General features: G+C 39.8%; 1 protein-coding gene across 4 annotated transcripts in view; it reads left to right on the top strand.

Annotated features, from left to right (window-relative positions):
* Positions 1–1,130: 1,130 nt before the first annotated feature.
* Positions 1,131–26,378, top strand: part of Dtna (dystrobrevin alpha) — a 358,974-nt gene continuing 333,726 nt past the window's right edge. For 2 of the 4 annotated variants that reach the window (XM_037196986.1, XM_037196985.1), the window contains exon 1: positions 1,131–1,360. The gene's annotated coding sequence lies outside the window, so the exon portion shown is untranslated. The remainder of the gene's footprint in view (positions 1,361–26,378) is intronic. The other 2 variants (XM_028887703.2, XM_037196999.1) reach the window with 2 other exon arrangements.

Genomic DNA, 26,378 nt, shown 5'->3' on the forward strand with positions numbered 1-26,378 from the left:
AAGAGAAACTGCATTTTGTGATGAATCATAAGACCCAAAATAATGCAGACTGCCATCTCCAGTCAATCAGCATATACATTTCAATGTAAGCTGATGGAGAATAGTTCCCATGTACTTAAATTCCTCATCTACTTCAAAACCTAACACAGCTCTCTATATATGCCAGGCATTAAAAGGGTTTGAATGAAATACAATTCTGAAATTGGTGACTACTCCAAACACATTGACTAAAATTGTTTGAAATTGCTATCTAGGTAATTTAAAAATGCAAATAAGTATGGAAGTACACGCACAAAAGAAATAAAATTATATAAAACTATAAAACTGGAGATATATGCAAATACAGAAAGAAGATTATATGCAAGCATACATACAGTAAAGTGAATTTCCAATTCCAGTTCATAGAAAACAAAAATAATATTTTCCGGTTTTCAGTAACCTATCTTCTAGGAATTGGTTATGATGAATAAGGAACCTCTGGGTGTGTGTGTAATTAATATGTATGCTGAGGTATCGACTTGTCTGTGATTACATAGGTTGTTATCTTACCTATGCTTCCCTGTCTCTCAAGTGTTAATACTATTTGCCTTCTCAGCCACCTCCTCTGCAAAGATGCTCTGTAAATAAATGAGGTAATGCTTGGGAAATCTTTGCAGCTTGGGATTGAAAACCACCTCAGACTATAAGATGTACTTGCTATTCCATGTTCAAGCCTGGCGTGTTCTTGTCTCTGTTTTAAATGGAAACTGCATTGTTTGAGTTCTTGGGTTCGTGTCAAAATCTGGGTCAATATAAAGGGATGCTTATTTTTAATTTTAATACGGACGCTGTTTCAAACTCCTGTACGCTAGGGTAGAAAATTGTAGGAAATAAACAAAGCACATAAATCAAGCTTTGAAGGAGAAAAATCTTCATCTGGAAGGGTTTTCTCTTTTTTTTTTTTCAATGAGGAGTATAAACACTGTATTTCCCAAGAGAAATATTTGGGTCCAGAGAAGAGGCTAGTGTCACACAGTGTGAGTGTGTGCGCGCGCGGGGGTGTGCACGCGGGTGTGTGTGTGTGTGTGTATGTGTGTGTGTGTGTGTGTGTGCTGTGCGTGCGCGTCCGTGGAGAGGGGCGGGGGAGGCGGATGAGGAGGATGAGATCATAGCTTCAGGATCCTCAGGAAACCCTGGTACAGGCAGCAGCCAGCCTCCGCTGTGCCCACATGACCCACAACTCTGGCAGCGGACCCGGCACTTCCAACATTACTAAATAATCAGAGAGCGGCTCCCACTCCGGGCCCACACCTCCCTGCAGACGATGGACACCTTCTAAGAGTTTGGCGAGTGGGTGACCCAGGCGCCCGTCCATTGCAAGGTGTGTGTGCACGGTGACGGGCTTCCTTGACGGCTTGGGGTGGAGGAAAGCTTGGGGGTCCAGAAAGTCGGGGTGCGAGGCTAGGAGTGGGCTCAGGGACTCGGCTGTGGCACTGTCCCTCACCCGGAGCCGGGGAGCCCGGGAGGCGCCAGGACGCGCAGCCGCCTCTGCGCAGGGACCGGGCGCCCTAGCAAGGGCAGACGCCGGGCAAAGTCTGGAGCCTCGGCGGCGGGGAAGGGCTGCGCCCCAGCGCCCACTCGCGGGGTTCCCACCTGTGCGTCCGCGCCCGGCGTGTGCGGGGGACCGCGACTGCAGCAGGCATCTCCCAGGGCGGCGGGGCGGCGCCTTGGGCCCGCGGGGCGGCGGCGGCGGCTGCAGTGGGATGCGCGTGGCAGATGGATCCTCGCGCTGCAGCCCACCCGAGGCCAGGGCTGCCCACAGTACCCCGCGCATCGCCGCGGGATGAGGTGTTCCGTCGGGATCTGCCCACGGGGTCGCTGTCGTGGGCTGTGATTCGGGGAGGCGGCGTGGCCAACCCCCGCCCGGGATGTCAGCCTCAGTGCTGGGAAAGTCTAGCGGGGAGTGGGGGAGGCCGGGGTTGACCGGGAAACCCGCGAGCCTGTCTCTCCCGCGGCGGCGTGGGGCGGGCTTTGCAGTGCGGCGCGGGGCCGCGCGGAGCGCTAAGCACGAGTGGACAGTAGAGACTGCGGGGCTCCCCACCTGCCTCAGCCTTCCTAGCCTGTTGCCCACTTTAGAGTTCTGGGCTGGACAGAGGGCAGCTGGGAGGTTCATTTTGGTACCCAAAGTGGAAGGTAGGGAGAGGACTCTGTCAGCTGCCCAAAGCCAAACAGAGGAGGCTGGCAAAGGCATGCTGGGACGCGGTATCATTAGGGCCTGACCTCATAATTTTGCTCTTGGACAGCCTTGGGACATGGTGGCTTTGGGAAGATAAGGATGGAACTTGAGGCCGGCTGTGGGATGTATACTAGTGATAAAGCATAGCCCCAGTGGTTTATTCTTGCTCCAAAACAGCTTTTGAGTTGAGGTTTGCATTAAAGGCTTCCTTTTACCCCCTCATCACTACTAGCGTTTATTGCGGTTTTGTGTCTTTTTGACAGAAATACTTCATATTGTTGAAGTGTATGTAGTTATTATCATTATTAATTATTATATTTACTTTGCTCATTTCAGTGTCTCCACATCTTAAACAGTTTGGTGTTGTTTAGTTTACTACTTTTCTTAATTCTTTGACTGGCATAAGAGGTAGGCTGTATTACAGTAACCACCTTTTTTCATAAAGGATGTCCAGGCAAAACAGCTTCCCAGGGGTTGCATCGTCACTACCCGTCAGGGCCCATTTTAGCTTTAGATCAGTGACCAAAAACTTCCTGAAGATGAACCCCTTCGTTGGGTACACTAAGGACAACTAATTCTTTATAATTTTAATGCCATGATTATAGCCAGTATCCATTGCATTAAATAGTTTACTTTTGACACACAGTTCACCAGGTTTCATAGAATTATTATAGATCAGTGCAGCGTGTAACAACAATATTAAAATTTAGTAGTTAAGATTTATCACCAACATAACTATCATCAAGTAGGTGGCTCCAGTTGTGTTTATTTACAATTAAGGATAAGCCTCCTGGGCTATCAGTCTATTTGTTTAAAGAATAGATTTTCTGTACTTGATTTTCTTGTTCATGGTTTTCTTCAGAATACATTTTCGTCTTGCAGAATTTTTAATAAGTTCCATTATCTTTAATGCAATCAGTCTGACAGGGGTTTGGGCACCCAAGTAAAAAGGGTTATGCAATTCTCTTTCAACTGCCACTGATAAAAAGAGAGGCTGAATTCTGAGGGCATTTGTGTATAACTGGTCTTTTAGCCAGTTGTCTGTACTGTCTACATAATTATGTAAAAATGAAGATGGAAACCAAGTTTTCTCATTAGTTCTAAATCCACATACTTTCAAGCATATCCACTTGTTTGAAATGAACCATGATGAAAAGAAAGGTTTCTGTGGGCTCAAGCCCAGCTTCACGTGTTTAGAGAATTACTCCTCATTTGAGCTTATCGTTATCATAGAGTTTTTATAAGATACACTTTTGAGGACAGATGTCTCTCTTAAGTCTTCATCTGTTATTTTTAAAGTAAATGTAATTGCTTCTTCACATAACAAGATTCCAACTTATTTTGACATTCATGGATTGCCTCTCATTCTTGCCTTTCACTTGAATTAAATTCAGTTTGCATAATTTTAAACTCACACTTTCAAATTTATAAGTAAAGACCCTAAAATCCAACTGAATTATATGATCATGAAAACAAGATCTGTAGACATGAGATATAGCCCAGCTCTCCAGTGGGTATCATTCCTGCCCTTGCACACCCTTAGATTATGTCTAGATGTTTATTTGTGAACCACTGGAACACAACATTGTGGTCAGAGCATTGCATGTCAGGAGCAAATGTTGTGATGTTGAAATTGAATTTTCCTTTTTTTAAACTTTTTTTCATTTTATTGTAAATTTTTTTCTCACATAATATATCTTGATTTTGGTTTCCCTTCCGTGTTCCCCTCCCCATTCCCCCAAATCCCCTCCCATCCAGATCTATCCCCCCTTCCATCTCTTATTAGAATACAATCAGGCCTCAAAGGGATAATGACAAAATAAGATAAAACAAAAACTAACACATCAGAATGGGACGAAGCAAGCAAACAGAAGGAAGAGAGCCCAAGAAAAGGCACGAGAAGCAGATGTACATGCAGAGACCACTGACTTGTCCCCATCTTAGGAATCGCCTAAAAACACTGGACTAAAATCTGTTATAGAAACCCAATGAACCTGGCAGGGGGGGGAGGGGAAAACAGAACAAAATAAATACATAAATAAAATAAAATATAAATAAAAAATAAGATTTTTTTTTCAAAAGTCCTGACACAACATTAGAGATTTGCAAAATCTTTATCTGCAAGGCTGCTTGTTATGAAGGTATAAGTCCTCTGATGCTTATCAGTGTCTTTTCCTAACTGATTCAAAAATGTTCCAGCTTTCTGGCTACTCATACTTAATTCAGAGACTACATTCTCTTGCTACTTTTATCTCATGTGGGGTTCTGACCTGACTTTCCAGTCACTGTCCCACCTCCCTGGTTTGTGAAGATTTGGAACTGCCTCAGCATGGGCAGCAGAGTGCCCTCTGTGCCTGGTGCTGGGTAGGGACCAAGGAGTGACCACTGAACATTGGGAGGAGCAGGTTGATATGTGAGCCCTGGCCCATCAAAGATACAGCTTGAACAAGATCATTAGAAAAATGATCTTGTTAAATAAATTATTGTCTTGAAGTTGAAATGTTTACTGAGTGACAATGTGTGTTAGAGGATTCCTGGATAGGTTTTGGAAGTCAAAACAGGACCCAGAAATAAATGAAAAGTGACAGTATTTGTAGAGGAGTGGCGTGCCAAGTGTTGATCAAGTCCAGTTTTCTTCCTTCTGCAGTGCTTGCCGAGCAACTTTCTGAATCATTTTCTGAGTCAGAGACACGAGTCTCCCTTTGGTTATCATTTGACCTTTCCTTCATTCTCCCCTGTGGACACGGTGGAGGAAGGCAGAGCACCTTCTGTTGCTCTTCAAAGCGTGTGGAGAAACTGCACCCTTCATTGGGTTATTACCCCATCCCCAAAAAGCTATGTAGGTTTAATGAACAACAGTCGTTTCCTTTTTTTGCAGAAACAAGTGCTCTCAAACTAAATGGTGGTTTTCTTTTTCGGTTGTGGTTAAGGTCACAAAATGTCTCAAATAGGATTGTAATTGATTCATCACTTAGCCCCTAAGATTTGCTGAAATGGCCAAGGGCAGCAAAGAGGAGAGAGAGAGAGAGAGAGAGAGAGAGAGAGAGAGAGAGAGAGAGAGAGAGAGAGAGAGAGAGAGAGAGAGAGAGAATTTGTGTTAAAGCAAACATAATACTGACAACATTTATTAAACATTTTCTATGAGATGAATATTATTCTATGGGCTCTCTGTAAATTAGTTGATGTTCACATCACAAAATAGCCATATAATGTCTGCATTTATTGTAATTATCTATCTTTATTTAAAGAAGGGAAGTTGAAGCATAAGAACAATAGTCATGACCAGTCAATGAGTTAGACATGATCTTCACATTTGAGTTTTGAGGTTCCAGGGTCCGTTTCCATCAGTATTGGGAAACATGACTCCTCCTAATATTTTCCTTCAATTATTTCCTTTAATAAAATTTGACAGAAAGAAAACAATGCTTTTTGTATTAACACATTTTGCCTCACATTTAAAATTTAAGCAGTTAAGTATGTATAAAACAGTATATATGAATGAATATATATGGATATATATGAATGAATATATATATGAACATATATGAATATATATATATATATGAATGAATATATATGTGTGTGTTTGTGTGTGTGTGTGTGTGTGTGTGTGTGTGTGTGTGTGTGAATACCTGGATAAGAAGGGATAAGTGCCAGATTGTGAGAAATTTCCCATTTTATATTTTGTATATGTTTAAATTTAAAACATGATCAGTTGAATATTGGAAACACCAATGTTCTCAATATAATAGTCTGACATTTTGCATTTCTAATTATTTGGGAAATATCTAAAATATCTAGAGCTTCTATGACTATGAATAAACTCAGACTTCACCATCACTTACACCATTTTCCTCAATGTCTGTGTAGACTGAACGCTGCAAAGAGACTATAGAGTACAACACAAAAACTTCCATTAAATTAGCTTGATACAATGAAAATGACCTTGCTAATTTTTACATTGAGACCTTTTGACATAAATCAATGCAACTGTTGTGGTTAAAAAGCAGAGGAAATTGACTGATTTTGAATATTAAGCAAATAATGTTAACCTAATTCTGTGGAATATATCATTAACAAAGAGAAATGATAATTGGCTAAACATGGTAATGCAATCAAAGGTCTTTGCTTAGCATCCAATGATAAGAGCAACTGATAATGACTTACATCAAGCATGAGTTCATGCATGCTGAACATGTGCAGTGTTTGTGTCTCTTCTTTGAAATTCTTGGAAATGCTTAAAGTGGTAGTTTATTTTCAGTGATGTATGTATCCCTTGGAAGAATGTGATACATTATCACTTTGTGTGTTCTCCTTATACAAAGTCTGGTATCATAGAGTAACTATGGCTTTCATTTATTTATAATAGGTACATTTACCATAAGCAATTTATTCACTGTAGGTAAAAATACACAAGACTTGATTTTTTCAATGGGTTTGTTTGTAGTTTGTATGTCTTAGAGTAAGCAACACTATGGATAACACTGATGAATAGTACAGTATATGGAATTTGCAGCTTAATGCTACAGTGCAGTGTCCTATTGTAGGCTTTTCTATATCAAATATAAAATAATTAGCACAATTATGCTGTAGTAATATCCACAAAATATCAGTGATTGAAAATGACACAGACTTATTTTTGCTAATATTAGAATTCATTGTGATCAATGAGAGATTCTATTCTCCATTGTCCTCATTCAAGTATACAAACTTATAAATCCCTGAATATTGTTCTGTTTTATGATGGCACATAAAGACCATGTTTAAATGCTTGCAAATTTGTAAAGTCTTCCACCAGAAAGTGACACTGAACAATTCCTATATTTTGTTGGTCAAAAAACATTACGTGACCATGTCTAACCCCCTCCCAAAAAAAAACATAATAAAAACACAATTCTATCATATCCTTGTTATAACAAAATAAAATTTGAGTGGATGTATCTAATGGTACCACATAAAATTAGTGAGCTCCCTTCATCTAATGTCATATATTATTTAATATAAAGGTAGATTTATTAGTATCTATGTTTTAGAACTTAACAACTAGACTCCAGTGGTTCTCAACCTGAGAATCATGACCCTTTGGGGTGTCACAGATCACACATCCTGCATATTAGATATTTGCATTATGATTCATAACAGTAGCAAAACTACTTATGAAGTAGCAATGAAATCATTTTATGGTTGGGAGTCACCACAACATAAGGAACTGTATTAAAGAATCTCAGCATTAGGAAGGTTGAGAACCATTAATTAATAGAGTATTTCTTACATAAAACCTCCACAAAGAAGTAAAAGGTAAACCAATTGTGAAGTGCATGCTGCCATTATTTTCCAGCAGGTGTGCCTTTAGTCAGGGAATAATGGTAGACGCTTAATTTTGAGTGAATGCATCAAATGACCTATCTGACAGCCATTGTAGGCTAAGAACAATACAAAGACTGTACAGAATACAAAGCCTGTGTCTACTGAACTTCTTTGAGTATACCAACATTACATAGAAACCAAAACTACTATGTGTATATCTAGCTGCTTCACCAAAATGGACAAAATTGTTGTGCTACCACGTATTAGTTATTAAAAGAAATGCATGTAAAATCTCAATTCATTCTGTGACTGTCCTCTTTATTGACAGATATAACATGCATAGTTAGAATGTAAGCAACTCACATTTTAGCTTAAGCTTTTAGTATTAAGATAATTCAGCAATTAGAGTTGTAAGGAGTAATACAAAAAGAACCCATTACCCCATTGCCTATCTCCCCAATCTTTCAACATCTTGCCTCAACTTGCAAAACCATAACACTGTATTGCAGAAGAATTCTGACATTGATATAATGACAAACAGATTTCACCATCATGCGGCTCACTCCTGTTGTGCCTACATGGTCATAACAACTTTATTCCAATTATCTCCCTTCCTTAGTTCCTTGAAGCAAGTAACTTATTTTCCATTTCTACAATTTTGCCATTTTGGGAAGGCAATATAAATAGAATTACACCAGATGGGACCTGAGGGTTTGCTTGTATACCCATCAATACATTTCTCTGAAGATTTGTGTAGATTGAATATGTCTCCAAAGCTTTCCAGTTTTTATTGAGTAGTAGTGTTTTGTGGCATACATGGCAACATAGTTTGTTTAGGCATTAAACTGCCAAAAATACTGACTTTTTTTTAGTTTTTGGCTACTACAGTAAAAACTACTGTGACTATCCAAATACATCCTTTGTCTGAATATAGGTATTATTTTTTGAGATTAAAAAATACCAGGTATTACTTGTATTTAATCATTTGAAACTATTAAACTCTTCCAAGATTAATTTGTACTGTTAACAATAATGCATAAGGGACCGATTCTGAACCTTCACCAAGATTTGTTGTTATTGTTATATCTATTTTAGCCATTACATTAGGGAGGTAGTGATGTCTTACTGTGGCTTTCATTTGAATTTTCTTAATGCCTAATGTTATTGACTATGTTTTCATGTCTTTAAATCATTCAGATGGATTCTTCCCATTTTATTCTCAAGTTTCTTCAGCTACTCTAGTTTCTTGTTTTTACATGCAAATTTCAGAATTCTTTGTGTGTATTGCTTCCCTCCTCCCAAAAAAAATCTGACAATCTCCATATCATATATTTCTGAGGAGCTAATATCAGCTGATAGTTGCTGGGAGATGGAGAATTACTCTTTTTAAAGATGTGGCCATTGATTGGTTTGCCATGCTTCAGTGGATGGCCACACCTCTATGCACATGTGGTCAACAGTAACTGAATTTTGTGAGTTACAGAAAAAAAAAAGTCATGAAGTTCTGAGGCTGACATGTCAGAGGGAACGTGGAGTGGGAAACTGGGGTTTGTATCATATTGCATTGCATATATGCATGAAATTCACAAAAATAAAGACAAAAGCCATGATAAACTAAAATACAGAAATAGACAATCCTATTTATTAATCAAGTGTTTCTATTTATGTGAAGGACACATTCCATTTCTTCATTGTTTCAGTCTTTCCTCGTTGGTTTCTTTCTTTTCCATTTTTCTTTTTATTCTTTTCTCATACAACACATCCTGATTGCAATTTCCCCCCCTCAGCTCCTCCCAGCTCCTCCTCCTCCTCCTCCTAGTCCCTCCCTAGCTCCCCTCTCCCCCAGATCCATTCCTCCTCCATTTCCCTTCAGAAAAGAAAAGGCTTCCTAGGGACATGAGTCAAATGTCCAGCAAACAAGATACAATGAGACTTAAAAAAAAAAACAAAAAAAACACACCTCTACATTCTTTTATTCCCATCACATTCATGACCAGTATCGGCTTGCATTATTCTCTTTGTGATTTCTGTCATTAGTATCTGTGTCAGGAGAACAATAGCTTCATAAATTAGATGGGATGCTTTTCTTTCTTTGATATTTTCTGAAAGAAAATATTTATAATTGCTATTCATTTTTTTTAATTAGTGTAATTCTCCATTGGAGCCAATTGAGTAAGAGGGGGTGTTCTTCTAACAGACTTTATGAAATCAATCATTTTAATACTTATGTGGTGCTTATTGATGGCCAACTTGACAGGATCTTGAATCACTCAAGAAACAACCTTTACAGATCTGAGCAGGATTATCTAGGTTAGGTTACCTGAGATGGGAGGATCTACCCTTGATTTGTGAGGTACAATTCCATGGGCTGAGGTCCAGCACTGAGTTGATAGGAGAAAGTCAGCCAAGCATAAGCATTCATATCTCTCTATTTCCCGATTGTGGATATAATGTGAACAGCTGCCTTGAGCTCTTGACACAATGGCTTCATGGTATATGGACAATAGCCTCAAACTGTGAGCCAAGACAAACCCTTCATCCCTCAAGTTGCTTCTTGTCAGGTTTTTGATGACAGCAGTGAGAAAATACAACCTACATCATTATACTAGGGCTGTCATAGAGAAACCGCTATAGACTGAGTGGTGTAATTACCACAAAAATCTTCATGCCAGGTGGTAGTGGTGCATGTCTTTAATCCCAGCACTTGGAAGGTAGACACAGGCTGATCTCTGAGTTCAAGGCCAACCTGGTCTACTACAGAGTGAGATATCCAGGACAGCCAGAGATACACAGAGAAACTCTGTCTTGGAGGGAGGGAGGGAGGGAGGGAGGGAGGGATGGAGGGAGGGAGGGAGGGAGGGAGGGAGAGAAGAGAGAGAGAGAGAGAGAGAGAGAGAGAGAGAGAGAGAGAAGAGAGAGAGAGAGAGAGAGAATGGAGGAAGGAGGGAGATGGGGAGAAAAGGAAAGGACAGAAAAGAAAAGAAAGAAATGAAAAGAGAAAGATCAAAGTTTAGGAGGCTGACACTCCAAGACCAAGCTGTTGTCAATATTTTATTTGGGTCTTGAGGTCTCTCTCTTTGATTAGCACTGTTTCCTCACAAGATCTTTTCTCCTATACACAGCAGCCTGGGGCTCTCTTCATAAAGTCTCCTATTCTCATATGGACATGCATTACATTGCATGAGGATTTTCCATAACAACTAAATTTTAACCAAAACAGCTCTTCAGAGGACCTACCTCTAGGTACCATCACATTCTGAAATGCTCAGAGTTAAGGCTTCATGGTATGGATGGAGTAAGATGATCAATAAGGCAATATTATTCACTGTGCAATTCTAGTGTTGTTCATGCTGTGTTAGCTGTGGAAATTTAAATTACTGAGAAATTTGTCCACTTTATGTAATTTATCAAGTGTATTTACGTAGAATAATTCAGATCTAATAGTCTCTTGCAATCAGCAGTGATACCCTTTGTGTAATTCCAAATGTAGTTAATTTGTGTTTTCTCTTTTCTTTTAGCCTTATGAGAGGTTGTTCCAATTTTATTTATGTTGTAAAAGAACATACTACTTCACTTACTTTTCTCTGTTGTTTTTCAGTATGTTTTTGTTTCACTGATTTTTGCTTTTATAATAATTTTTCCATTTTTCTTTCCTTGAGTTTATATTGCTCATGTTTTATAATTCTTGTGAGAAAAACATTAGTTACTAATTTTAAATTTATTTTCTATATTTCAATTATGTGCATTTAGTGCTGTAAATTTCTTGTTATTTCCTCTTTGACTTGTGTGTTATTTAGAAGTGTCACTGCATTCCTGGACTTAGAGATTTCCTAATATTGTTCTGGTTTGGCTTTCTCATTTTATCCATGATGGTCAGAAGACATACTTTGTATGATTTCCATTCTTCTAATTTTGTTGATGCTTATATTTTATAATTTTTTATTAACTCTTGACTGTGTATTCCTGGGTATGAGACTTGCCCTGGAGTGTTAATCAATACACCAGGAATGAAAACGTTAAAGAAAGCTGGCATTCCATGTCCTAGAAGCCAAAAAATGCCAATAGCTCTTTTGAGGCCTATTTTATGTCTGATTGTGTGACACATTTTGGTGTATGGTCCATGTTTGTAAAAAAATATGGATTGGACTGTTTCCACTGGGGCATCTATTGACACATTTGGTTGATTGTATTATTGTAATCTCTATTGAATTCTCTTAATTGTCTTACTGATGAAAAATGTGCAATGCTAACAGTTATTTCTCCTTTAACTTGTATTCATTTGGATTTGTATATTTTGTAACTGTTATTTGGTGCATACACGCTTATGGGCTTAAACTTTCCTGATATATTGATACTTCACTCATTATTTAACATTCTTTATTGTATCTGGTAATTTTGTTTTCCTAGATCTCTACTTTACTGATATTAATATATACTTTTTTTACTTTACTTGATAATGTCACATTTCTTTTTCCGTCTTCATACTTTGTACCTCCTTAAGTTGTTATATACTATTTAGGGTCTTTATAGATAAACATGGTTGGTACACATTTTTTTCATTTTTGCTAATCTATTCTTTTAATTTGTTTATTGTGCCATTCATATTTACTATAAATATCCACCCATCAGTCTACTGTTTTAGCTTCTGTTTGTTCTTTTTTTCCTCAGGTGATTTTTATGCCATTCTACTGGTTATTGGGACACTTTTAGAATTTAATTTTTCTGTGGGTACAATGTTGAAAACACAGATTGTTATAGTCATTTTAGTGATTGTGCTAATCACTACATATTTATAGAATATTCCAATGCTTATTGCTATAATTTTTAAGTTTGAGTAAAGTATAGAAGACTCACATCCCTCTACATCATATCTCATTTTTACTTACATTAACAATTTCCTTTGCATATATTTAACACTTCAGAGAGTGTCACAGTGTATGCTTCAACTGTGAAATCTCATTTAGAAAGTTCAAGACAGCAAAATATATATCTTATTTCGCCATATTTTTGCTTTCCATGTTCTTTTAAATCATCATTTATGTTCTAAGATCTGTATTTCTGTTTTGTTTGTTGTTTATGCATGTGTGCACATGTGTCTGTACAAGCCAGAAGTTGATGTGTCTTCCTAGATTTCTGGAGAGTTCTCCACCTTATCTCCTTGTCTTTGGAGACAGGGTCTCTCACTAACAGTGCTCACAGATTAGCCAGAGGGACTTGCCAGCGAACTCTAAGGATCCTACTGTCTCTTACAGATACACATGACCATGCCTGGATTTTTGTATAGCTGTTGGGGATCTGAAGTTGGGTCCTTAACTCTTCACTATCTTTTTAGTACTCCCTTTAATTTGGAGAACTTCTTAGGCTTCTCTTTTTTCCCAAAGAGATTTACTGTGTTCCTAATTTTGAATACAGAGTTACAGAAGATTACCAATTCTTTTTATTTCCCCTCTCCTTTCCCTCCCCCTAAACTTTCCCACGTACTCTTCCTTACTATTTCAAATCATGGCCTCTTTTTTCATTAATTGTCATCACATGAATATATGTATATACATGTATATTTCTAAATATAACCTGCTCAGCCTGCATAATGTTACTTGTATGCATGTTTTCAGGGCTAACTGTTTGGATGTGATCCTCCCTGGGGAAGAATATTTCTCCCACTTCCAGCATTTCTTAGGTGCTTACAGTTCTCCATGTCTGTTATTGTCCTTGTTCAGCTCAAGGACAGGGTAATCATGTTGGTGACACTTTACGTGTCTAGTCTTTGATGATACTAGGAGAGACAATCTCGCAGCAGACTCCATGATCTTCTAGCCCTTGAGTCTTTCCAAACCCCTCTTCCTAATGTTCCTTGAGCCTTAGCTGTGGAGTGTTTTATAAATGTATCCATTGAGACTGGGCTCCACAGCTCTGCATTTTGATTAGTTACAGTTTTCTACAATGGTCTCTGTATGTTGCAAAGATAAATTTCCTTGATGAGGGGTGAGGAGTTCACTTACCTATGTATAAGGACAAATATTTAGAATGTAGTTAAGGGTGATGCTATTTTAGTAAAGTGGTGATTGTAAGTTCTTCTCCAACATCCATGACTTTATCCATCGTAGCTAGTTAGCTAGGTTTCCAGTACCAGGCACAGTTTTCCTCCTGTTGAGTGGGTCTTAAATCCAATTAGAGAGTTCTTGGTTACTGCTAAGGTATATGTGCCACTGTTACACCCTTACAGTTATTGTGACTAAGGCTATCCTTTGAGAGCAAGTCAAATCCTCTAGTGACAAAATAAAAATTGTTTGCTTTCCTAAAAACAACTTGTTTTCTTGTCTGCCTTGAAGAATTTTTTGCTGGATGGTGTTCTAAGCTAATAATTCTCATATCACAACACTTAAAAAGTGTTATGGCCCTCCTTGTGCCTGAAAGGTTTTTGATGATGAATCTACCCCATCTTTGTTGGATTTCTCCTGCAGAAAAAGTATCATTATCTTCTTGATTAAAAGGGATCCTGGCTCCATTTTTCATAGATTTCACCCTGATGTCCCATAGAAAGTATTCCTTTACTTGGGGTATGATATTCTGAATCTGTTTCTTAAGTCTTGAGTTTTATGTCTTTTCTAAAACATGGAAAGTATCCATCAATCAAATTTTAACCAGTTTTTCAGTCCTGTGCTGTTTTCTTTTTTCCCTCCATGTCTTTGAGGCGTGATTATTAGATATGTTACCCTTGTTCCAGAGTGTGCTAGTCTCCAGTGCCTGATGTAACAGACAGCTACACGTGTGGTGCCTGGCAATGGACTTGTTCAGTTTGGGCCAGTCGGACAGCAGTGTCACCGACTCAAGTCAGGCTGTGGGAAGGGCTTCTTCCTTCTGCGGGTTTTAGGGCATAGCCTCTTCCCTGCCCTGGTCCTGAAGGTCACCTGTGTTCTTTAATTTACACACACTTCTATGGATCCCTTCGACCTATAGCTGCTGTCATTGTATCTCCTCTGCCTCTTTATGTTACAACCACTATGTTTAAAGAAGTAAAAATAGTAAAAGTCTCTGTGAATGACCCAAGATATTCTCCTTGGACAAGTTCTGTAACCTAATTATATCTACAAAATTCTGAGACAACATTCAGCATTTCTAGGGATTATACTATGCTATAAATCTCTAAACCATCATATGGCCCATTACATATTTCCTTATTTTCCCTTCTTCAGTCTGAATTCTCTTTATTATTTAAATTTGGTAATTCCTATGGTTCTATTTCTCAGCTCCAAAGTTCTTTCTTGTCACTTCCTTCTTGTTATTGAGCCAACCCACTGAATTTCATATTACTATTATTGGTTTAGTGTTTTTTTCTTTTTTATTAATTTTACATCGCAACTGCAGCCCCCCACTACCTACTCCCTCCTTCCCTCCACCCCCTCTCAATGCACCTCTCCTCTATAATTACTCAGAAAGGGGTAGGCTTCCCATTGGCTTCAGCAAAGCATGGTTATCAAGGTGCCTTAAGACCAAGTACCTCCCCACTGTATTTCGGTTGGGCAAGGCGATCCAGCATGAGGAACAGGTTCCCAAGAGCCAGTCAAAGCACCAGAGACAGCGCCTGCTCCCATTGCCAGAAGTCCCACATATGGACCAAGCTACACAACTGTCACATATATGCAGAGGGCCAAGTTGGTCCCATGCAGTCTCCATGGTTGTTGGGTCAGACTCTGTGAGCTCCCATGAGCCAGGATAGTCGTTTCTCTGGGTTTCCCTGCAACATTCTTGACCCCTCTGTTTCCTATAATCCCTTCTTCCTCTTCTCAGCTGGATTCTCTGAGCTAGGCTCAATGTTTGGCCTTAGGTCTCTGAATCTGCCTCCATCCATTACTGGATGAAGGTCCTGTGCTGACAACCTGGACAGTCACCATCAGGTGGGATGGCCAGTTCAGGCTATGTATCCACTACTGCCAGGAGTCTTAGCTGGACCATCCTTGTAGACTCCTGGAAGTTTCCCTTGTATCAGGCTTCTGCCCAATTCCATGAAGAACCCCCTTTCTAGTCATCTCTCTCAGCACACTTGCCCTCTGCCCACCCAGTAACCAGATCCCTCAAGTTCCTACGACCACCTGCCCCAGTCCAACTAGGAGATCTCTTCTATTTCCCCTTCCCAGGAGATCCATGCATCCTCCATTGACTAGGTAACAAGATTTGGGTGTTTTGTTTTGTTTTTTCATTCTAAAGTTTCTACTCTGTTCTTCTTTATATATTTTTGTCATAGCTGAATGTTTCATTGTTTCGTTTGTAATGAACATAGGATTAACTGTCAACTTGACAGAACCCAGAATGACCTGGAAAGAGTTGCAATAAAAGGCTGTCTACATTGGGTTGGTCTATGGGCATTTCTGTGCAGAATTTTCTTAACTAAGTTAATTGATATGGAAAGACCCAGGGCAATGTGAGTGCACTACTCCTCCTGCAGGGGGTCTTGAACTGTATAAGAATGGAGAAATTGAGCTGAACCACAAGCAAGAGAAGATGTCTGTTGATTGGCATCTTTTGATGTGTGAAGCAACAGAAAATTTCAAGGAATTAGCTGTTTCTTGTACCTTCATGCTCTACAGCTAGTTTTCTTTCTTTTCTCCAACTTTCAAGGTCATTATATGTCTGTTTTATGTGTAGTATGCATGGTTTAGAGTTGTACATAGTGAGTGTTATAATTTAAAAACAGCAGAAGGTGACCTTGGTGGGTGGGAGCCAAGGGCCCCAGAAAGTCAGTCATACCAGGTGACAGCACTCATGGAGGTTTGTTGGGTGAGAAGAGAGAGATGGGGGAGAGAAAGGGAACACAGAGCAAGAAGCAGTGGGAAGAGAAGAGAGGGAAGGCAGGAGCCTGCCTTTTATGAGGGGACATAGCATGTGTGCACAGAGAGCATGTTGTCAGAACCCTGAGCGGGCCAAAGTACTGCCTGCTTACTGGGCGAGCACATGTGCTCAGGGAAGATGCATCCTGCCAGGTCCCCAAGGGCAGGCTAGTATAATGCCTGAATGTTAACAGGGAAAAGAACAAGAAGTTTTATTATCATGGTAGACATGATAATATGCATTTCTGCAAATGTAAACCGAAAATTATCACTCTACATGACTCGGAGGATGAATCTCAAAAGAGTTACATCTGGTCTATTCTCAGTTAACTAAAACGTCATAGATCCCTGGGGCAAATGAGTCTTTAATGCTGGTGTTAGAAGGTTCACAGAGCAGGCCACCACTCTAAACTGCAGAGACTACAAGAAAATACTCTTACCGTGCTCCCCACCACCACCTTGTCAAGTCAGTGATCTTTCTTTCCCTGAAAACCTATATCTGCATGGTGTACTAAGTAATCCCGGAGATCTCCATTCCCATGGCTGCTTTCTCTCCCAACATCCTGGAAGCATGATGTCCCGGGTTTTATTGTGTTCTCATTTTATTGTGTTCTCCATTTTTTTGAAACATCATCCACCTGGGTGTGTGAGTTAGAAAAAAAAAGTAGTGATTAGAAATCCATGTTCAAACTCAGAGGACCACCTTTCCACAAACATCCTTACTCGTTTCACTTTATATAAAATTACACATTGAATATATGTATGATAGATTTACAGATAGATAGACAGACAGATGATAACAATTGTTGGGCCCCTCCTTGTTGGATTAAATAGAAAGTATGGGGCAAAGAATTTTCTGCTAGAATCCAGTAAGCTGACCAGTGACCACTGACAGTAACAAGATCACAGAAAATGATCTTGTGAAATTCTCCCCAGGGGCCATGTAAGTGACATTGTAGCTAACCCTGGAGTTCTCACTGTATTAGAGCCACTGGTCTCAGGGTCTGATCTGCAGAGAAGCAGCAGTGCAAAGGAGGAATTTTGAGAATGCAAATTCTAAGGGATTATCCTTGGGGGTGGGGAGAGAGCCTAGTGTCTGCTTTGTAGCTATCCCTCTAGGCAGCTCTCATGTCTGCACGCTCTTCAGTCTACTCTTCAGTCTATTCTTCCAACCATTGCAGACTGCACTAAAATTATGCTCTTGACGACTCTGCACTCATTAGGTTTGGAGAAATTTTATCCATTGAATTTAACATTACATGCTTTAATGATTAATGTGTTCTGAAGGAATTATAGTAAAGAAATTTAAAATGTTATCACCCTGAAACCATCTCTCTTGTTAAATACATATTAACTACTCGCATAATTATTTCCTTTTCTCAAATCAAATCTATCCCATGTCTGATTTTTGCAGTTGACATCAGAAATAACGAGCTCTGCTTTTTTGTTCCCCGTAGCTTCCGTGTCTATGGGTGTTACAGCTGATGCCAACCTTTGAAGGTCTTTGGAGGTGAGGGTGGTGGCATTTTTGCATCATATAAAGAAGATGCTTTTTAGGAGGCCTTGTCATGGTTTATTGTTAACGACAGATGCATATGCAGATGACCGAACTCATCACTGTCAGGACCACTTCAGCTCCACCACGGGGTATTCTCTGTCTACCACACACAGGCGCTTTTCCCTGGGGTCAGATGAGATTGATGCCAATCTTGGCTACAAGGCTGTCCTGAAGAAAGAAAAAAAATATACTTCTGAACAGAGCTCTAATAATTGGGGAGCAGTTCCAAGACATACGATGGGGAAAGACAAGAGAAGACAAAGGTTAAAATGTTTAAACTGTCTTGCAAAAGTCACAAAATAGAGAGGCATGCAAAATGAAAAGCCAGCCTTCCTATCACTAGATGTTGGTCAGTTTTATTTTCTTTTAGGACCTGTTATATAATTTGTTGCTGTCAATTAACAACTAAATCTAGAAAATAGAATAGATAATGTATTTGCTTGGTACCTACTTCCATCACTAATAACTTAACTTTCTGAGAATCACAGTTTACTAAGCACAATTTTAGGCAGAATTTTTTAGTTTCTATATATCATTTACATTTAAGTTTCAATATTACCTTTTAAGAAAGCATTCCTTTGAGTTTTTGAGATTATAATACAATTACATCATTTCCCTCTTCCCTTTCCTCCTTCCTAACCCCCTCCCATGCCCATCCTTGATCTCTTTCAAATTCATGGCCTATATTCTCAAATATATCAATATTAACCTTCTCAGTCTGTGTAATGCCACTTGTATGTATGTTTTCAGGGTTGGCCATTTGGTATTGGATAACCAATGGTGTGCTCTTCCCTGGGGAAGAATATTAGCATTCCTTAGTTCTCTGTAGTTCTTTCTTTGTGTGGGGCTGAGGCCTAATGAGTTTCCCCTCTGTCCATGTTAGTATGTTTATTGGTCTAGTCCGTATTCAGGTTATGTTTAGGTGGTCATGTTGGAGAGACATTAGGGATACAAATTCTGACATTGCTAGGAGACAGGAGTTTCACAGGAAACTCACTGGTCATCTGGCTCTTACAGTCTTTCTACCCCCTCTTTGCAATGTTCTCTGAGCATTAGGTATGGCAATTGCTTTGTAGAAGTCTACATTGGAACTGGGCTCAATAACTTTGAGTTTTGATTGGTTGTAGTTTTGTGAAATAATCTCCATCCGCTACAAAGAAAGTTTCCATGATAAAGTGTGAAGACTACTCTTATCTGTGAGTGTCAGGACAAATATTTCAAATGTAGTTAGGAATCATACTGGTTCAGTAAAGTGCCTGCTTACTAAGCCTCCAAGATCTATAACTTGATTAGCCTTGGTAGTTAACTCGCTTTCTTATACTAGGCATGACCTCCTTCTTGTTGAGAGGTCTTAAGTCCAATTAGAGAGCTGTTGGTTACCAGCAAGTTATACGTGCCACGACTGCATCCTTAGAATTATTGTGGCATGCCGGTCACTAGTGCGGTTTATAGTTTCCTCAAAGTCCAAAGGGAGGAAGGATGTAGGTCAGTACCAGCTTGAGGGTCTCTGGCTCCTGTGTCTGAAGGGTGTGGTGTTTTCAGGATTTACCTTCCAACTCTGGGGAGTAACCATCTGATAACAATAGTCTATAACGTTTTAGAAGTCTTTTGGATAACCCTGACCAACAATTCAAAAGAGAGCTTCTCGTACCTGGTGTTAGAGTTTTTGTTAGATTATCTTTGGCTCTTGGAAGGATCATTGTCATTCCATATGCTAAAATTTTATTTAGGTTATATATGAATATTAATATACAAACTGAAACATATTATCAAATTTTAAAGTTTATCATTAATAGTTTGACTCCTAATGACTTTTCAGACACCCCCACTGCTGTTTTACTCTCCTTTCTCCTTCTGTATTCATTTCCCCTCCCATCCCTGATTAGAATCACTCATTTTCCCCACGTCTCCCATCAGAGCAGCCGCACCCTACTACAGCCCTCTCTGTTCCTCACCCAGCTCTCTACCCAAGCAATGGTCCATTTTCACTTTCCTTCTCTCTGCTTTCCTTCTCTCTTTCGTTATCTGAGGCTATATACTCACATCTGAAAATTTGGAGCAAGGCACCTCAGATGAGAGAGAATATTCCATGTTTGTCTTGCTGGGTCTGAGTGACCTCACTCAATATGATTCTCTATGGTTTCAATTGTTTATCTGAGTATCTCATGACTTTATTTACTTCACTTGACTTCTTTTTTTTTTTTTTGGTTTTTCGAGACAGGGTTTCTTTGTGTAGCTTTGCGCCTTTCCTGGAACTCACTTGGTAGACCAGGCTGGCCTCGAACTCACAGAGATCCGCCTGCCTCTGCCTCCCGAGTGCTGGGATTAAAGGCGTGCGCCACCACCGCCCGGCTTCACTTGACTTCTTAAAGCTGTCTTGTGATTGAGTAAACCAAAGAAATAGCTTGTGACCAACTTACCTGCTTTTCATTGAACTTGATACACATTTTTGGATGATAAAAATATTAGTCTTCCACTATTTACTACCACCCATTGTATTTTGGATTTCTTCATTCTGGTGTGTGTGTGTGTGTGTGTGTGCGCGCACGCGCCTTCCACACACACATTCCACCTGATTGTATGGCTCCTATTTACTCATTTTGCTTGAGTGTTTATCTTTTTACAGCATTTAGGGATTAGACTTCCCAACTATCACTATGCTGTGTCTGTTCAATGGCACTGTGTAAGCAGGCACATCCTTTTATTTGGAACAAAGAGTGTTTTCTTATTCATGGAGTTATAGGTTCTAAAATAAGGACCCCATCTCTAGTGGGACTACTAAAATGTCTTATTTCTTAAAGTAATCGCTTGCTTCGAAGTTTTTAACTGTGACAAGTAAATCACACTCACAACAATTAGGTAAGGCTTAAATAAAAAGGGAGAAAACAACAAAATCCAGATCTTATGTCCTCATCCCAAATGGAGGTCAAGAAAAACTGGATTCAGAAAGGTAAAACATGCTCATGGTATGTATGTGGGGGGGGGGAGGAGTATACATTTGTGTACAAAGTCATATACTGGTGAGTGAACCTGCATACACACACACACACACACACACACACACACACACACACACCTGTGTAGTTCAGGGGACAATCTTGAGTGCTATTCCTCAAGAGTCACCTGACTTTTTGGGGAAGCAGAATTTCTCACTGGCCTGGAACCAACCAAATAGGCTACTCTGGCTGGCCAGTGAGCCCCGGAGAGCCTCCTGTCTCTGCCTCTCTCGTGCTGTGACTATAAGCACACAGCAGCACTCCTGCTCTTTTCTATGGGTTCTGAGAAGTGACCAGAGGTCCTCAGGTTTGTACAGCAACCACTTTACCTACAAACCACGTCCTAGCCCATCACACTGCCTTCTGTTGGTAAAGTCCAGGTTATCCACTACAGCGTTGATGCTCATTTATAAACAATAAATATGTTTTCTTTCCAGTATGCCAAAAAGTTCCACCTCTTCCCTTTAACCAAAACAATGCAAGAGTAATACTTACCACTATAATGTAGATAAAATAATAATACTCTCCGATGCTTATGCTTTTAGGGTTAGTATGTGGTCAGATTGATTTTGAGGATTTTATCTAGCTGTGAATTATATTTTCAAAATAGAAGAACATTTCAAAGAATAGAACTGTTTTTTTCAATGCCAGTGTATGCTCACACTCTCTTATTTTTGTGCTTTCACTGGCTTGCTTTTTTGTTTGTTTGTGTTGTTTTTCCTTCATGCATTTTCATGGTAGCTGGAAAGCATTTTTTTAAGATTTATTTATTTATTATATATACAGTATTCTGCCTGCATGCATGCCTGCAGGCCAGAAGAGGGCACCAGATCTCATTACAGGTGGTTGTAAGCCACCATGTGGTTGTTGGGAATTGAACTCAGGACCTCTGGAAGAGCAGCCAGTGCTCTTAACTGCTGAGCCATCTCTCCAGCCCAGTAAATATTTTCTTTCTCTCTTTTTTCCTTTTTCTTTCTTTCTTTCTTTCTCTCTTTCTTTTTGTTTTTTTGAGACAGGGTTTCTCCATGTAGTTTTCATGCCTGTCCTGGATCTCATTCTGTAGACCAGGCTGGCCTTGAACTCACAGAGATCCACCAGGCTCTGCCTCCCAAGTGCTGGGATTAAAGGCATGTGCCACCGCCACCCAGTTTAGCAAATGTTTTCTAATACTCATGTTAAGCTTAGACATCAGATCTCAACTTTGCTCTGTGTTCATACAGCTGAGCCCTCATAAACAATAGAGATGATTAAAGTGAGACCAAAGGAATGGGTATCTTATCGGCATTCTTTCATGAAATAGTTTTTAAAAAGCAACATAAAGATAGGCATGATAGTACCTATCTGTACTACCAGAATCTGGAGAAAAAGATAGAGGATGAACAGATCCATCCTGGGATACACAGAGAGACATCGTCTCCAAAACAAACAATGAAATAGCCCAAGTTCAAACTGAAGCATAAAGGGGAATCATAGTCCCGTATTTCATATGAGAGGTCTGTGTTTTGGAGGCTATGGTTGCTGACTAAGGTTGAAAAAGGTGATGGACATCAATGCTTCCTTCCCTATTCAGCTCTAATTGCTTTTGCCCATATGGGAACAGATTATTATCTCGGCCAATTGTTTCTCTTATCAGTTTATCTGTCCTCGCCATCTCTGTATTTAGTCCATTTTCTGTTCCTGGAAAGAAAAAAAAATCCCTGGAGGTGGGCATCTTTGTAAAGAAAATACCTTTACTTGACTTACATTTCTTGAAATGCAAGGGCATGCTGCCAAATCTTGCTGCCTTTGGCCAGAAACTTTTGATAGATGACATCGCGGTGGTAAGGATGTGACAAAAGGACACATGGTAGGAAGGGACACCAGGAGAAGTGGGCCAGCCGTGACCTCCTACTGACCTCTGCCTCTTAGAAGCTTTACCAGTTCTTAATAGCAGCTCGTACCTGAGGAAATTTTGGCAGCAGATAGCACTGGGAAGAGGGAGAATCAGTTTTCTTTGGAAATGTGTCCCTCGTGGGTTGCCCATGCTCCAGCTGGTAGCCCCACCCCGATGTGTGTGTAGGCAGAAATAATTGTACTCAGTGGGCTACAGAAAAATAATGAAGAAGACATGGAGTTGAGAGAGGAATATGATGAGGGTGAGCAGGCAGAGTTGGAAAGGAGAACAGGAGGTGAATGCAATCAAAATATGGTGTGTGTGTGTGTGTGTGTGTGTGTGTGTGTGTGTATGATGTTCTCAAGTAATAAATTCTGAAACTGAGAGTAAAGGTGTGTAAGCGTCATCTTACTCTCATCTGTTGATCAGAATTCCTCTTTCTGACCTTACGACTTGAGGGCTAACACTAATGATGGGAAGTAGTCCAGGTCTGTATAGATCTCAGCCCCATTATGTGCATTTAAATAGCCAGGGTGATTCAAATCAGAGTTTGATTCAATGTAACAACCACAGATGAACTGTGGAAGTTCAGAGGTGAGAATGGAAATTGGTGTTTTCATTGAATTCACAAAAACCAAAGGATGGATCATTTATAAAGTCAGACAAGACTTGCTCTCAAGGGCACCACCTTAATCACCAAATTCATAAAGACCGGGTCACAAAAGATGCCAACTGATTGTGCAGTTAGAATGGTTGTTGCTGTCGAGATTGGCATGAGTGACGTGTCCTTATGCTATAGAGTGATAAACATGGGAAAGTCGGTTCCTCACAGAAGGTGTCTCCATGAACCTGGCACTAGAATGATGCAGACCAGTTAACTGCAAGTAATGACTAAACAATGAAAACTTCATATGTGTCTAGGACTGTCCTAAACACTTCACCTGTATTACCAGCTCATTTATTCCCTCCCAGAAGCCCTTTGAGGTGGTAGTTGCTCTGATTTCTGGGTGAGAAAACACCAGAAGACAAACTTTGAAACTTGCTCAGTATGACAAGCTACAGTATGGCAGAGCTAAAATCCTGGGCTCTGTGACTACATAATTAGTGAAAGAAGAAAGACACTTTAGATAACCTGGGAACTAGCTGGTTAGTGAGGGGTGTGGAGGCTTCTAACTGAGAAAGAAAACTTGTCTTCAACTGCTGTTCTTATGAACGAGTGCCTTCAAGTCACACGCGGTGAGGAACATACCACGTACTCAACATGGAGAGAGAGATCTGCATAATCAAGTTCTCCTCAGCAGTATTTAAAATTCATTTTAGACACAGTTGTGTACATCTCCAGGACTTGGGACCTGGAGATTGGAGCATGAGTAGTTGAAGGTCAGCCTTGGATACATAGTGAGTTGTCAGAAAGGGCTACATGAAACCCTGTCTTAAAAAAACAAAATGTTGATTAATTAATGTTAATGAATTAATAAAAACTGTAGTAGAGCTCAGTTAAAATAACAAGCTATAACTATGAAGAAAGAATAAGAGGCAAATATAAATATAAGAGTTATGTGTCTGTGTGTCAATTTTCTGGATGTCTCCAAACCCTGAGGACACTTTGTCTGTGACAATTTCAGGAACTGGCTTGAATCACTGAACCCACCTCAGGCGCAGTTCTTGTTATTTTAATGATGTAACTACAACATGTTGTCCTAGAACTAATGTTTTAAGATCTTTCAAGGCAGGGGAAGTAATATCAACCCCACAGTGATGTTGCTGTTACTGTTTACATGTGCTTTTGAGAATGAATGATCAGCTAAGAGTGGAAAATTTTGCATTTCAACATATGAAATAGACATCTTTTCCAAAACAAATCCAGAGGTTGGGAAATGTCTCTTCAACAAGCTTGACAACCTATGTCTGGATCCATGGAGCCAATAGCACCCACCTGTGTCCTAGGATTCCTATAGGAGAATGTTCTTGGAATCTCACAGGCTAGCTAGCGTGGAGTAAATGACAAAGGGACAGAAACCATAGATACCCAGCCCCCAAACAAGAAGGACACCCATTCAAAAAAGTTGTTTTCTGACCCCAATGATGACACAGGTATTTATACTCACTCTCATATAATAAATACACAGAGAGAGGTGGGCAAAGAGAAGAGGGGGAATATCCAATTTGAAACAATTCTTGCCAACATTAGAAAAGACTCCTACCAATGCTTAAATACCCAATGTTTACATCTGGCCCAACATGGCTTGTCAGATTTTGTGTATTTGTAGAAAAGGGCATGTAATGCTCTACTGTTATGAAAGGTTATCCATATATTAAGAAATTTTGCAAAGCAGTGTGTAATAACAACATGTCACCCAAGAGTGACCACCAGCATAATGACCATGACACCTAGTCACAAATTTCACTTGTAATAGGAAACTTCAGTGGCTGCTTAAGATGAACAGTATGACACCTGGTCACAAATTTCACTTGTAATAGGAAACTTCAGTGGCTGCTTAAGATGAACAGTAAGTGTAAACGCGACACTTTCAAATAGCCTTATGTTTCCACAAATATGGTTTTAGAATTCATTTTATTTTCCAGAAATAAACTCCCGTGTCTTAATACTGCCAAAGCATACATTGCTGTTGTTGCCTCTGTCGATCTCTGTGACCTCAGTCTCTGAAACTGCTGGTAGAGATGGATGCAAATCCATAAGACAGACATAGCTTAGAACATTCCACACTGAACTCCTGCAGCAGGGAGCTCGAGTCTTTACACAGTGATAACATCGGAAGAAAATACAGCAGACCCCAGATGTCAAAGTAGGCTTGTATTGATAGCCTCATTTTTCTTAGCCATGCTTGGAACATTCCTCTGGCTTTGCCAGATGCTGAGCTGACAGTGGAATGATTTACTCTAAGTTCTCATTAGAAAATCCATCAGTTGGTTGCAAGGTGACATCCCACCCGCCTGCATAAGCCATTATCAGACTGGGAGATGGTGGGAGCATCCATTCATCAGCAATGACATGAAGTCTAGGGCACACTCAGCAAGTGAAGAAGACATCAGACTTTTCTCCCCAGGGATCTTAGATTCAGCTTAGAAGATGTAATTACAAGGAAATAATTGGGGCCAGAAAGATGACCAGTGGATAAAGTGCTCACTACACAATCATGAAGATCAGAATTCAGATACCTAGCACCACATAAAAGCTTGGTGGATAAGCAGCCCACCTATCAATCCAATGCTCAAGAGAAAGAGATGGGGAACCCCAGGGCAAGCTGTCCTGCTAGACCAATGAATTCAACAAGCTCTGGGTTTATTGAAATCCCTTGCCTCAATAAATATAGTAGAGTTATCAAGAAAAACACCCACCATCAGACTCCAGCCTTCACACATGTGTGAATTCATACCTGCACACACATGCAAACACTTGTACACACATCCCACAAATGAGAAGTGAAGAAGAGATTTCAGCCCCTCAGAGCCTCTTTGTGTGAGTGTATCTGAAGTTTGAACTAGCATAGTCGATCTCAGCCATCTCTGCACACTGTTAAAGACATCAACACAGCTGCTACTTGATAGATACTGAATTTTCTCATGTGAAAACTAACATGCA

The sequence above is a fragment of the Peromyscus leucopus genome, chromosome 19, assembly GCF_004664715.2.
Source record: "Peromyscus leucopus breed LL Stock chromosome 19, UCI_PerLeu_2.1, whole genome shotgun sequence".
Lineage (NCBI taxonomy): Eukaryota > Metazoa > Chordata > Mammalia > Rodentia > Cricetidae > Peromyscus > Peromyscus leucopus.